Source organism: Meles meles, chromosome 14, assembly GCF_922984935.1.
Source record: "Meles meles chromosome 14, mMelMel3.1 paternal haplotype, whole genome shotgun sequence".
In the NCBI taxonomy this organism is placed as follows: domain Eukaryota; kingdom Metazoa; phylum Chordata; class Mammalia; order Carnivora; family Mustelidae; genus Meles; species Meles meles.
In genome coordinates, this window is record NC_060079.1 from 56,418,643 (window position 1) to 56,428,477 (window position 9,835).

The window sequence follows — 9,835 nt, forward strand, 5'->3', positions numbered from 1 at the left end:
GATACCACCAGTCTGGGCATTAAATCAATATGGAAATTAAACTGGCAATCCAGACCACATTGATTTATGAGGTTGCATTTCTTCTTTATATTTCATAATATTTTTTGAGCAATCATAAATTAAACATAAAATCAATTTAAATTAAGAGGTAAGTGGCAGTAGCCCTCAGGTAGATGTTCAATGGTTTATTAGTTTCATGAAATACATAAAAAATACAAAACTTTATACTCATGTTATTATTATTTAATATTTCTTACACACTAACAAGGTACCATCAATTCCTGTTGAGTTGAGGCCCAATTACCCAGTTTTTGAATTATGTAGGCTGCCCAATTCTACAATTAAACCTTTGGTAATTTATTTCATTCTAAATTTTGGCTCTTCAAGGGAAAAAAGTGTTGGAAGAAAAATCACATCATTGTATTCTGGAAGCTCTATTAAAACTCAGAAATAACCCCCACACTGGGAAATTATTCATTTGCAGTTATTCAGGCTTTAAAAGTTGTATCTTTGGGCAACACTGAATGATGAGCGAATATTTACAAGGTAATGTAAGAAAGACTATGGGCAACATGTCTATACTTATTTGCATTATATATTCGTTCATTTATTCAGTATAGTTCTAATATATGCATAACATTAAGACTAAAGAAAAGAAGAAGCGGACACAGGTGGACCTGTCTTCACGAAGCCTGCATTCTTGGGAGAGAAACAAACATTAAACAATGAGTGATTTAAAATTAAACAGGAGGACCTCACAGTGCTTAATGTGCTAACCACTGTTGTAAATATTCTCTGTGTATGAGTCCCTGTCACTCCCCTACCAACCTAATGCGGTGAGTATAGCTGTTATGTCCATTTAAAGATATGGAAACTGAGGCTCAGGGAAGGTTAGTAACTTGTTCAAGTCCAACAGCCAGGATGTGATGCTGTCAGGATGTGGACCCAGGTGTAGGTGCTGAGCCCCTTGGTTTTGTGCTGTCTAGTGTGGGAATAGGAGGTACACGCTGCTGTGAGGGGACACCTGGTGTAGGGGAGATCAAGGAAGATCTTCACACAAGAATTACAATTGGAGTGAGATCTAAAGGCTGAATGAGAATGAGCTAGGCAATGATGCAGGCAGGAGAGGATATGCTGACTCAGGTAGAAGGAACTGACTGTGGAAAGGAGTTGAAACAAGAAGAGGAAGAGGCATTAGAAGAACTGAGAAATCCAGAGTGGCTGAAGGGCAGACAGTCAGGGGCGTGGGTCAGCAGAACTAGAGGAAAGCCCAGAAAAATCTCTCTGGGCCTGGCTGCCCCTGATTTCATTATCTGTATATTTAGACTCTCTTTACGTCGGCGGATCTCAACCTTGGCTTCAGTCAGAATCACCTGATTCTGATCATTAACAACACCTCATCCCAGACCCACTCTATCAGAATCTTTGCAAGGGGGACCCAGACATCACTAGTTCCCAAAGGCCCCCAGAGATTTCCACTGGACAGCCAAGGTTGAGAACCTCTGTGTTAGATCATCATCAGATTATGTCTAAATTAGTTAAAGCCTCTAGAACCAAAAATATAAACACTATTGTGATAATCAAGTGCAGGTTTGAGTTTTGAGTTTGTATGTATTATTTGCTGAGGTGAAGTGGGGGGAATTTCTGAGTGGCACAAACATGAGCTGCATACACCCTCAAGCAAAGGAAATGTTTGCTGCTTAACTTTGCAGCGATGGGAAGGTCTGGCTATGCTGACCTTATGTCAGAGATGTCCTCACTCCACAGACTAAGGGAGAGAAAACAAGCCAAAGTCTTAGAATGAAACATGTCTTTGGTATAGGGAATTGTCTTCACAACTGTGCCCCACTCACCCCTTTTGGGTTGAGGGGTATAGGTATGGGGGATGGGGTGGAATCAGAGAAAATCCTGAGTTTAACCTGAAAGTGTATGTCCTATGATATCACAGAAAATAAAAGAACAGAGAAAGATGGTGACCCATTAACAATTTGCCCTGAGGGACAGTCCAGTGGCTGTGGCTGGATTTGTGGAAGACGTGAGGCTCCTCCCACCAAAAAAAAAAAAAAAAATCTTCAGGAAACCTTTGAAACAGCACCAAATTAAGATGTTGAACATCTGTAAGAACTGGAAAGATTGTGATGCCTTCCCCAAAATAAATAAAGTTTATTTTCCAACATAACACATAATTTAAGGGTATGCTGGAAGTATTTGACTGCAAGAATATGGATGTTTATTAAAGTTGAATTCTTTCTTTTCTTCCTCTTCTCCTTCTCCCCTCCATTCTCCCTTCCCTCCCCTGCCTCTCCTCCTCCCTTACCTCCCTCTTCCTCCTCCCCCCTCCTCCTCCATTTTCCCCTTCATCTCTTTCTTTCTTTCTTTCTTTCTTTCTTTCCTTCTTTCTTTCTTCTTCCTCTTCTTCTTCTTCTTCTTCTTCTTCTTCTTCTTCTTCTTCTTCTCTTTTTCCTTCCTCCTCTTCCTCTTCTCCTTCTTCTCCTCCTCCTCTTTCTCCTCTTCTTCCTCCTCCTCCTTCTTCTCACTTTCTCCCTCTCTCTGCTACTTCGTAATTCAATAACAGAATAGGAGATCTTAAGCTAGGGGAAGGATTACATATTCTTTGGGTTTTATTTTAATGTATTAAAGAAGGAAAAAAGTGGGTATTGAAATATCATTATGGAGGCAGGTTTACTGTAGGCCAGGTGAGAGGTGATAGCAGCTTGCAGTAGAGCCTCACAATGGAAGAGGAAGAAGGGGAAAGAGAGTGAAGTTTGGCCATAAACGTTAGAGACAGTAAAGTAAAAGAGACAATTCTGGATACATGGTAAGAGACATGGGCATAGAGACAAAGGAAATATGTATAATCCTACTAACTATAACTAGTACTTTTATTTTGCCTCTGAAAGTGATCACTTATTTATATTTTATAGTGAGTGACTAATCATGGAATGATGGAATAAACATATAACACACACCTAATTATGTATAGAAAATAAGCTGGAAAAAATACTTCCAACTGGTGATATGATTAACTGTGAGTGGGTGGTATCACTGGGCAATTCTAAGAATAAAAATGCTGAGCACTTCTTGAGTTCTGTTCCAGGCAAATTCTGGTCCCTTTGCTTACATTACCCATTTAATCCTCAGTTTCCAGGGTATGGGAATGTTCCTTGGAGCTGGTAAATGAAACATAATATTGACTACTTAACTTATTTTTAAAAATGTGAAATTACTATACTATTGAGTTGAACTAGAATTACAACCAAGTTGAATTCACACATGAAGAGTACAATCATAACAATAGTTGCTGAAGGTGCGTCAAGCACCATGTTAGGCGTTTAACTAGTACTAACTCATTAAATTCCCACAGCAATGTATTAGGATGCATACTATAATTATCTCTATCTTATAAGAGAAAAACAAGTATGTCTTATATTAGGGATGGTTTCCCTAGTCTGATTTCAGAGACTCCAAAATTTAGAAGAATCGGCAGAATTTCATGGTTCAGAGCTAGAGCCCTATTCTCCATCATGGAGATACTCAAGGGGTCTGGATTTTTTCTTTAAAAAAAAAAAATGGAAAGACAGGGGAACCTGGGTGGCTCCGCCAGTTAAGCATCTGACACTTGGTTATCAAATCTTTAAAAAAATGAAAGGACAGACATCACTATAATCTCTTAAATAGTTTATGGGTTATTTTCATAGAGGAAGTTCAAATCCAGTGTTATGCAAGTGTGGCTAGGTCTATATAACTAGGTTTCAAACATTTTACTAACAGCAATCAAAGAAGGAAAAGCCAATAAATACATTTGATTGTGGAGATTCCTAGAATAGTTTCACTGAAAGCAGAATATAGTTATTTTAAAGTAATATTTTTCTTTCCTTATTAATTTCCTAATTTTAATTCCAGTATAGTTAACATAAGGTGTTATAGTCATTAAGATGTACAGTACACTGATTCCACAATTCTATAAACTACTCAGTACTTATCATGACAATGCACTCCTTAATCCCATCACCTATCTCATCCATCCCACTCCAACTCCTCTCTGGTAACCATTAATTTGTTCTCTATAGTGAAGAGTCTGTTTCTTGGTTTATCTCTCTCTTTTTTTTCCCTTTGTTCATTTGTTTTGTTTCTTAAATTCCACATCTGAGTGAAATCTTATGGTACTTGTCTTCCTCTGATTTATTTCACTTAGCGTTATGCTCTCTTATTCCACCCATGTCACTGCAAATGGCAAGATTTCATTCTCTTTTTATGATTGAATACTATTCCAGTAGGGTGTGTGTGTGTGTGTGTACACAAATATTCTTTATCCATACATCTATCAATGGACGACATTTGGGCTGCTTCCATAGTTTGGTTATTGTAAATAACACTGCAATAAACAAAGGAGTACATATATCCTTTCAGATTAGTGCTTTTGTATTCCTTGGGTGAGTACCTAGTAGTGCAATCACTGGATCATAAGGTAGTTCTATTTTTAATTATTTTGAGGAACCTCAATACTGTTTTCCACAGTGGCTGCAACAGTTTGCATTCTCACCAACAGTTTCTGACAGGTATGAGGTGATATGTCACTGTGGTTTTCATTTACATTTTCCTGATGATGAGTGAAAACACATGTTTTCATGTGTGTGTTAGCCATCTGTATGTCTCCTTTGGAGAAATGCGTGTTCATGTCTTCTGTCCATGTTTTAATTGAATTATTTGGGGTTTTTGGGTGTTGAGTTGGAGAAATTCCTTATACATTTTGGATATTAACCCTTTATCAGATATGTCATTTGCAACTATCTTCTCCCATTCTGTAGGTTGTCTTTTAGTTTTGTTGATCACTTCTTTTCCTGTGCAGAAGCTTTTTATTTTGATATTGTCCCAAGTTGATTTTTGCTTTTATTCCTCTTACCCCAGGAGACACATCTAGAAAAATGTTGCTATGACTGATGTCAGAGAAATTACTACCTGTGCTCTCTTCTAGGATTTTTATGGTTTCAGGTCTCACATTTAGGTCCTTAATCCATTTTGAGTTTGTTTTTATAGTTGGTGTAAAAACGTAGTCCAGCCTCATTCTTTTGCATGTAGCTATCCAGCTTTCCCAACACCATTTGTTGTTGAAGAGTCTGCCTTTTTCCCCTGCATATTCCTGCCTTTTTTGTTGAAGATTAATTGACCATATAATCATGGGTTTGTTTCTGGACTTGTCTACTTTGGGTCCAACGCCATACTGTTTTGACTACTTTAAAATAGTAATTTTTATTACTATGTAGCATCATTTTATTACTATGGTGCATCATCCTCCAACTCTACTAATCTCCCATGCATTGTAATTGAATCTCAGGAGACTAAATTTCAAATGAAACAAAAGACCACAGTGGGCTATTTATAAAAGGAATGTTAATGTAAATATACTTAACCTTAAACACTCAGATTAAAGTTAAGGAACCCAAATGCTCACCTGTACTTTCCATATTTTCAGAGTCCAATATATATGATCAGGGATATGCAGTCAGTACCTAAAAATTTTGTCATGAATATAAACTCACTTCAAAGGTGTTTTCACTGTTGTTCTTTGCTATTGCATTTTGACCAAAGTGATTTCGTTTATTATGTCAACTAGAAAAAAGCTATATTCTCAAAACAAAAGGAAGACTGTATCTTCCTCTCTCTTGCTTCTGTACACCCAAAATGTAACACTTTTTTTTCCTGAGACATTATGAGTCTCAAAAGGATAAAGTTGCAATGCCCAAGTCTTAAATTAACACTAATTATTTCAAGTAATTCATCACCAAGCAAAGTACTTCTCAAACTTTTTAGTACTCTCATTTTTTCTTGACTTAATCCCAGGGCCTAGAAAAAAGAAAATTGTGTTTTCTTCTTTGTGATTGTCTTTGTTTTTCAAAATAAAACATATGCAAGCATCTGGACTCCAATCACACAACCCTCCTCTTACCCTGCTCTGAGACAACAGTGTTGAGCACTGCTGAAGCCTGAATACTGCTCCAAAGCAGAAAGAAAGAGCTTATACAATATTTAATTTAAAAATGCCAAAGAAGGGATGTGTCTCTCAAGTTTTAAAGTTGGATTAGAGGGCATCTGGAAGTGGGACTTGCTCCTTAGAAAACCCACTGTATTATAAAGTGAGTGCTTTCCTTAGGGTTAAGCAAGTGTTGAGAAGTGTTCTTAACAGGATTTTTGAACAAATCGATCTTTGTTGGGAAATTTAATAAATTTTGAAGCCTATCAGAAAAACTCTGGGAAAGAACTTCATCAAAAATCCATGGATGGGGCACCTGGGAAGCTCAGTCATTGGGCATCTGCCTTCAGCTCAGGTCATGATCCCAGCCTCCTAGTCCTGGGATCCAGCCCCACAACAGACTCCCTGCTCAGTGGAAGCCAGCTTCTCCCTCTCCAGGAACTTGTTCTTGTTTCCCTCTCTCACTATCTCTTTCTGTCAAATAAATAAATAAATAAAGTCTTTAAAAAAAAAATCTATGGGTGTTGCCTTGTTAAAAGCTCTATTGTTTGGCCCAAACAAGATGAACAAAAAAGATTCAAGGAACATTTTCTTTCTTTTTTTTTTTTTAGTTGTTTCCATTTATTGGTTATTAGGAATATGCTGCTATGTACAAGTTTTGGGGCAGATACATATTTCTAATTCTCTTGGATACATATCTTAGGAGTGGCATTACTCAATAACATTATAAAGCCATGTTCAAATTTTTGAGGAACGGGTGGTTTTCTAAAGTGATGGTAGTATTTGATACTCCCACCAGCAATGTACAATGATGGCAATTTTTCCAAATTTTCATTACATCCTCATCAACACTTGCTATTTCTTTTTTTAAAATTTAATCTAATTTTATTTCTGTGTGTGTATGTTCCAAAATTCATTGTTTATGCGCCTCACCTAGTGTTCCATGCAATACATGCCCTCCACAATACCCACCACCAGGTTCACTCAACACCCTCCTCCCCTCCAAAACCCTCAGTTTGTTTCTCGGAATCCACAGTCTCTCATAGTTTGTCTCCTCCTCCGATTTCCCCAACTCACTTCTTCCATCTCCCAATGTCCTCCATGTTATTCCTTATGCTCCACAAGTAAGTGAAACCATATGATAATTAACTCTTTCTGCTTGACTTATTTCACTCAGCATAATCTTTTCCACTCCTGTCCATGTTGATACAAAAGTTAGGTATCCCTCCTTTCTGATGGAGACATAATACTCCATTGTATATATGGACCATATCTTTATCTATTCGTTTGTTGAAGGGCATCTTGGTTCTTTCCACAGTTTGGCGACTGTGACCATTGCTTCAAGCAACATTTTCTTTACCATTTCTAGCCAATACTGAGCTTTCATTTCTGAACAAATATGTTATTTGTCTCATAATTGCTCTTTGTGTATAAGTTTTTGTCTCTAGAGCCACTGTGATTTTATTAAAATTAGAGAGCATGTATCATTCTTTTCTATTTTACCTAGAAATCCTAGTAATGGAAGGTGTCTTATCACCATTTAATTTAAGCAAAAACCACAGACTGACCACATAAAATAGTCCAGCTGCGTGTATAACAATTAACTGGTGGTTTGTTTCTGTGACTCATGTGTTTCTACTAATTTGGTCCTGGACATGAAGGTATGAGGAAAAAAAGCCCAACCTTTTCATTTTGCATCATGAAAGCGAGGCCAAGAGAAGCTAAGTGATTTGCAGTGATAGGACAGACTACCAAGATTTTTCACCTCACTCATGTACAAAACCTGCATAATCCCCAGAACTGTGAATATGATGGATTTTGCTTTCATGATTAGACTATATTATATGGTTCAGCTGGCCTTAAGTTTTAGAGAGATTATCTGGGTGGGTACGACCTAATCATGTAAGCCCTTTAAAACCAGAGTTCTTTTGCAAAAAAGGAAGCCATAGACTTGAAGGGGAAGGATTCAGTGAGCCATTGCTGGCTGGAAGAGGGAGGGAGCCATGTGGCCAGGGATGTGGGCAGCCTCTAATCATGTGGGACAGAGGGTGGGGGCATGGGTCAGGGGTGGGAAGCAAGCCAGACCCCTACTGACACTATCAAGGAAACAGGAACCTCCATCTTACAGCTAAAAGGGAATGTATTCTACCTATAACCAGTGAGTTTGGAAGAGAACCCCAATCCCCAGAGAAGCACTGTGACCCTTGCTGCCATCTTGATTTCAGCAGAGAATGCAGCTCTACCATCCCTAGACTTCCACTCACCTTCTTCCGAAACCGTAAGCTCTTAAGTCCTGTGTTGCTTTAAACTGCTGGGTTTGTGGTATTTTGTTACCTAGCAATAGAGAAAGAATAGGTTGCCTAAGATTCTATTGTTAATGACCAACAGTCCAAGGCCTCCTGAGACTCAGGACAAAGTCTTTTGCCTCCTGTGGGAGACAATGCTGATCATGAGAGACAGTGATTCAAGAATGAATTCGATCAACCAGCACTAAGGGCATATAACCAAGGTGTAGCTGCAGAGCCATATACTATTACCTCATGACTGTTTGAGATTGGTCAAAAATTAATTCTGAACAAGAAACTATCTCAGAGGATAGGAAATATCTCTTCCATCAAATTACATGACCAGAAACAAGAAAAGAAGCTCCTCTAACATCCCAGTGCTCTCAAATCTGGTGGTATTAGTTAGACACTAAGAAGGGGCACTTAGGGGGGTGCCTGGGTGGCTCAGTGGGTTAAGCCTCTGCCTTCAGCTCAGGTCACAATCTCAGGGTCCTGGGATCGAGCCCTGAATCAGGCTCTCTGCTCAGCAGGGAGCCTGCTTCCCCCTCTCTCTCTGCCTCTCTACCTACTTGTGGTCTCTGTCTGTCAAATAAATAAATAAAATCTGAAAAAAAAAAAAAAAAAGAAGGGGCACTTACGGATCAGAATATAAACTCTAAACATAATCTTCTAAAAGTCTTCTATTAAGACTTTCTTTTTTACTCTTTGTGTGTGTGTATTTGTGTGTGTGTGTTATGCTAGTCGCCATACAGTACCTCATTAGTTTTTGATGTAGTGTTCCAAGATCCATTGTTTATGTAATTTCCAATTTAGTTTCAGGAAAAAGAGAAAGTGGGAGAACTTTTCTAACTGGATAAATGGCTAATGGCCTTGGGTTTATTTGGAATTTGAAATCATAACTTTTGCTCTGCAGAGCAATGCCGTACAATGGAATGGGAAATTTTGCACTTGACAAAATTCTTTCTTAGGTCTTAATAGTTTATGTATAATTTCATCCAGTCATCTGGTTAGAGAAGTTCTTTTACTTTTTCTTCTTCCTGAAACCAAATTAGAAATTACTTGCTCCTAGGGGAAAAGGACTCACCAAGTACTGGTGTCTTTATCAGTGTATATGAGGCCCGGATTCGGTATGCATTGATTTCCAGTATCAATTGTAACGATTCCTGTCCATCAGACAGTAAAAAATCTACCACAGGCACTGTAACTGTGGTGACTTTGCTGATGTGGAGAATAGTGGTATCGTCTTTCCCGTGGTGTGCCATCTCTATTAGACTTTGTAAACTGCAGCAGTTGAAATCTTTAACCAGCCATTACTAATAAGCATATGTTAATTGTAGCAGAGATCATAAGCAGGTCAATTAGGAGGCAAAGACTGGAACCGAAGGAAACATTCAGCTGGAGGGAAAATCCAGGGCAGGTGTCGGCCAGCGTGGTCTGCCCTGGCGGGAGCTCTAAGCATCCTGGGTAGGAGCTCATTTAACGTTTTGATTTGCTGAATTTGCATTTCAAATTTTCATTCCTAATAGACAATATAGTCAGTCTTTGTTAATGAGGACTCTGATTACATGTGCCATTATAA